At 39.2% G+C, this 5,653-nt stretch overlaps 1 non-coding gene across 1 annotated transcript; it reads right to left on the bottom strand.

The window, feature by feature from the left end:
* Window positions 1-4,477: 4,477 nt before the first annotated feature.
* LOC141635965 (small nucleolar RNA R71) lies at window positions 4,478-4,584 on the bottom strand. Its single transcript, XR_012540613.1, has one exon. It is a non-coding gene; the product is annotated as a small nucleolar RNA R71 (small nucleolar RNA).
* Between the last annotated feature and the right edge of the window lie 1,069 nt (window positions 4,585-5,653).

Here is a 5,653-nt window from a genome sequence, read left to right as displayed (position 1 = left end):
TATCAGTAAAGCAAGCATTGCACATGGACTCAGTGACTCCCTCACAAAGCCCTTGGTCATCAAGTCCTCAATTTGTTGCTGAAGTTCCTTGGTTGCTGTGGGATCACATCTGTAAGCTGGTCTGTTTGGCAGCACAGAACTAGTTACAAGATCTTTGTGGCCCTCAATTCCCCTCAGAGATGGTAATCCACTAGGCAACTCATCTGGAAAGACTTCTTTGTATCTGTGAATCAGAGGCTCAACCTCTGCAAGCACACTAGTGCTCTCCTTAGTGTTGACTTCTCTTGACAGCATAATTACCACATGCTATTCTTGCTTCATCTCTTTGATCATGGATGTCTCAGATAGAAATAACACTCCATTGACTTCCTCAGGCATTTTAGGACTTCCATAGACCATTTGATTAGGTGGCAAGAGAGTCAGGGTAACTTGCTTGCCATTATGCTTGAAACTGTATATATTCTCCTTACCTTGGTGAGTGGTGTTCCTATCAAACTCCCATGGCCTCCCTAGCAAAAGCTGGCATGCATCCATAGGGACCACATCACACAACACCTCAACTTTGTATACCTTTCCAATTGAAAATGAAACAATGCATTGCTTATCAACCTTTACTTCGAAGCCCTTGTTTAACCATCTTAACCTGTATGGACTTTGTTGATCTTGGGTGGGTAAACTCAGGTTGTTGACCATAGTGGTGGAAGCTACATTGATACAGCTGCCCCCATCAATGATCAGATTACACAGTCTCCCTTGGACAGTGCATCTGCTTCTGAAGATCAGGGATTTTTTATCAGCTTCTAGAGGAGCTGGTTGAGAGTGCATGACCCTCCATAAGACCAAACTTTGCCATGTGTTAGGGTGGGCTACAATTTGTCCCTGGTTGATTCCCTCCTCAGTTCTGACTTCCTCTAGGACCAGTGTGTCATCTTCCTTATACTCAACTAACCTTGCCCTTTGCCACTCTTCAATCTCTATTGCTGTGAGAGCTCTATTTGAAGGACATTCCTTCTTGAAATGGCCAAAACCCTGGCACTGAAAACATTTGATTTTGTCCCTGGATAGAGGTGGGTTTGTTTTAGGATACATGGGTGCTTTTCCCTTATCTCATGTGGATTTGGTTGCTGGTTTGGATGTTTCACTGATTTTAACACTAGTATAAGGTTTGAGTGCTGGTTTGGCGGGGAATTGAGGTGTCACAGGTTTCACTTTTCCCAATTTCTCAATCTTTAAAGCCGGATTGGCAGCTTCATCAAATGACCGAACTTGCTGCATCCTTATTCTGCTAGCAATCTTAAGATCTAAACCCTCAATAAACCTAGTAATCTTTTGCTCAGGCTTTTCAGTGACCCCACATTGCACGGTTAGCTGTTCAAAGCTCCTAAAATAGGCTACTACAAATAGCTGGTGTTGCCTCAACTGAGTAAGTTTAATAAAAATATCCTGGGTGTCGTCTTTGGCAATAAATTTATCTTTTAATTTCATTTTCAGTTTAGCCTAAGACCTGAATGGTTCCTTACCATCTCTAATCCTCTGGTGTTTCATGGTTTCATACCAAAGAGATGCATATCCTTTAAGTTTTAAAATGAAAACTTTAAAAGCATTTATGTCATTGTACCCTTTAAACTCAAAGACTCTCTCAACAGACCTAAGTCAATCTAACAAATCCTCAGGATATAAACTACCATGGAAATCAAGGATCTCTACCTTAACATCTTTATCTTTAGTTAAGTAGTTACCTTCTTCCATAATAGATTCTTCTGATACTGAGTTGATCTCTTCTTCATTCTCATGATGTTGTTGGCCTCTTCCTTCTCCAAAGAGCCCGCTGCCCCTGCCTCTTCCTCTATTGTGGGGTGGTCTTTCTCTTTCTGGAGTCGGAATTTTTGCCATGACTGTATTCACAGCTTCAAGAGTCACATTGACCAGGTTGGCCAACTGATCCACTTTTGTTTCAATCCCTGCTAGCCTCTCCTCAATCATTGGGTTGTTTTTGTGTTTTTGAATGTAGTTAGGGAATGATTTTTTTCTCACTCAGGACTAACACAAGATGAGATTGTGTTATAACCTGGGCTCTGATTACCAGAATTTGCTGTGTAATATATGAGTGATGTGACTCATATTTGAGCACATTTAGTCCTCGAATTAACATCGTTCCCATGCTTTATAGCATATATTAGGGTCATTTCTTATCTTTAGTTTCCCATTTTAAATATTCTTTGAGGTTTTGTGTCCTTGGTAGGAGATGATTGCTAGCCTTGTATTTATGGAGCAAAATGGATTGCATCTAATGACCAAGCATCAAATAGGAGACCGACACTAGAAGCCTAAGTAAATAAATGAAGAGAAATGGGGAATGATGAAAGATTCGTGCATCCCCGAAACAATACCCATTGATTGTTAGGAAGCCAAAACAAGAAAAGAACCCTGTGCCAGAATCCGAGCGTACTGAGCTCGGGACGAGCATCCCAGAGCCAGGATCCGAGCGTTTCCAAGCCAGCCCGAGCGAACCTTCTTACAGGACCAACCGTGCTTCAGGCAAGGACGCGCGGATTCCCTTGGGATTATCAAAATTGTCAAGCTTCTCCTAGGCTCTTAATCGTCATTTAAGCCCTTAGTAACACTAATCCTTGTACTTAATTTTGGTATAAATACCCTATTGTACTACCTAGATTATCATCTTAGAACATCTAATCTCATCTTATTATAATCATTCTCTTAATTTAGTCTTAATCAAAGTTGTAATACACATTTGAATTTTAATCACATCTTAATCTTTCACTAATCTCTCAATTGTTCTTAGTTTTATTTGGATAATTAGAAGATTATTTGGGGATTATTGAAGGATTGACAACCTTCCATCAATCATCAAGTTTACTTCTATTATTCTTTGCTTTATTATTTGGATCATCTCAAGTAGGTATAATCTCTTTTACCTTTGTTTAATTATTGTTAATCACATCATTTATTCATCATGTTTTCCTTTGTTAGTATGATTGACAACCTTATTAGCATGCTAAACTTGATCATGAGTGAGTAGTCCTTTAGGCAGGGTTAATGGGGAATTAGGTAATATAATCATGGGAATTAATTTATGCTTAATCTAATATGTTTTCATAATTAATTGCTTGCTTGTTGTGATTTCAACCTATCCACATGTTATGTTTGATGAAATGCTAGACTATGAAACCTTGCATTTTTTACCCATCTCTTATCTTTTCAATGAGGCTTGTAAGACATAAACCAACTCAAGCCTCATTAGACCATGCATAGAGTTGAATAGGAGGAGACTAAGTCGACTTGTAGGTGTTGTAAAGTCTTGATCGACGTGGCTCCGGGACCCAAATCTTCCTAGGGATTGTAAGATATACAGTAACTCGATCCCATCACATCAATAAGTGATTTCTTCTAATTGAGAACATGTTTGTATGATCTATTTCCATGAATCCCCTATGAACCCATGACACCCTAGTGCCTTTAATCAATTGTTTACAAACCCCTTTAATTGCTTTACTTTGTTTTCATTAGTTTACATTCATCTTGTTGATTAGTTTAGACCACGCCTCATCTCAACCCAATTTGTAACCCCCTAAGACATAACTACTTGCAATTGAAATCTTAAATCGATACCCGTCCCATGGGATCCGACCTTTACTTACCTCTTTACTAAGAGTACTTTGTGAAGTTAAAAATATTGTTTTGGTTAGGTAATGACAATGACTAAGCACTAAGCACAAAAATGCCCCGACCAAAAAATGGCGCCGTTGCCGGGGACGGTGTTCAATTGATTTGATTTTCGTTAATAATTTTTAGTTTTGTCTTTTTCCTTACGTTGGGGAAGTCAATCTCCTCAATGTTGTTCTAATTGTTTCCTAGTTGTTTGATATTTTGCATGACTAGGAGATCACAAGGTAATTTGTTACCTATTGATTTCGAGATTGAAAGGACCTTAACCAACAATAGAAGAGTTGCTAGAGGTACTTGAAGAGTTGTAGGTATTGGAGAGATTGTGGACATTTAACCAAATAACATTGAGATTTTCAACCCTTTTTCAAGAGAAGGAGAGGATAATCTAATTCCAAACCAACCACCAAATCAACCCACAATGCCTATATTTTCATCACATTCCGTACCAACCGAGGAGAACCTACCAAACGGTACTCCTACACCACCACATTTAACCAGTAATTTCATTGCCAAATCCGCATTCATACAATTAGTTGAGAGAAGTCAATTTGGAGGGATGCCTAGTGAGGATCCTCATTTACATATGGAGACTTTTTGCGATTATTGTGATGAAATTTCTCAAACCGGAGTTACTCAAGACCAAATCCGATGGGTATTGCTTCCTTTTTCCTTGATCGGTACCGCAAAGCAATGGTTGAAGAGCCTAGATAAGGCTACCCTTGGTATTTATTCATCGAAGAAGTTAGCACTTGACTTCTACTAAAAATTCTATCCTCTGGAGAAGACTAATATGTTGAGAGCCCAAATCACCGAGTTCAAGCAAAGGGATGAGGAATCTTTATATGAAGCATGGGATAGATTTAAGGACACTTATCCTTCTTGTCCACACCATGGACTTAGTGAGTGGTTCCTTGTGCAACAATTTTGGAATGGCTTATTTGAAGACTCACACAATGTTCTTAATATGGGATCCAATGGGAGGGTTACCGAAGTTGATGACAATCAAACATGGGCCAAAATCGAAGAGATGGCGGTTCATAATTCCCAATATTGTAGGCCTCGAAAGGCTACTAGTAGAGGAAAGCATGAGGTAGATTCCATCACACAATTGGGTGCTCAACTAAGTGCTCATATCGACACCATCAATTTGAAGTTTGAAAATGCCATGGCTAAGTTTGATGAAGCTTCCAAATCACCCTAACAACATGTTAATGCTATGGTGGCATCATCCTCCATCCCAAATGGAGTATGTGAAAGTTATGGAACCTTGTGACATGATCAAAACGAGTGTAGGAGAACAAATGAACAAGTAAATGCTTTCCAAGCATACAAGAGTGGTACCCCTTATTCCAACTACTATAATGAGAACACCAAATTCCATCCAAATCTCTCATATAAAAGCCAAAATGTTAAAAATCCTCAACCAACATACACTCCACCTCCAATGAGAAACCAAGCTCAAAGACCCTTTTTCATCCAAAGCCAAGGATATCAAAATCAACCTTCCTACAACCAATCCAATGACCAAAGCTTTGATGTTCAAAAAGCGGTCCTCCAAATGTGAAAGAACAAACAATAATTCTTCACCCAAATGCAAAAAGATCGCTAAGCTAAAAAAATCACCAACAACAACATACTTTCCCACACCAAAATGTTAGAGACCCAAATGACCCAATTAGCATCTTCTAGCTCCCAAAGATAAAAAGGGTAATTACCTCCTCAAGGTAACCCACCCACCCACAAGACATGAGATGGTTAATGTCATCCATTTTAGGAGCGGTACAAGATATGAGGGGCCGAAGAGGCCAATTGATGAAGATATTGTGGATGCTAGTAGCAAGCAAGGAGTTGTGGAAAACTCTAAGGAGGTAGATCCTACTATCAATGAACTTTCAAAGAAGAAGAATGAAGAGAAGGCTAAGGAAAAAGAGCCTATTGTTATTAGACTTCCATTCCCAAGTCGCCA

This window comes from Silene latifolia, chromosome Y (genome assembly GCF_048544455.1).
Source record: "Silene latifolia isolate original U9 population chromosome Y, ASM4854445v1, whole genome shotgun sequence".
Classification (NCBI taxonomy): domain Eukaryota; kingdom Viridiplantae; phylum Streptophyta; class Magnoliopsida; order Caryophyllales; family Caryophyllaceae; genus Silene; species Silene latifolia.
Note: the sequence above shows the minus strand (reverse complement) of the source record. Positions and strands in the feature narration are given on the sequence as shown.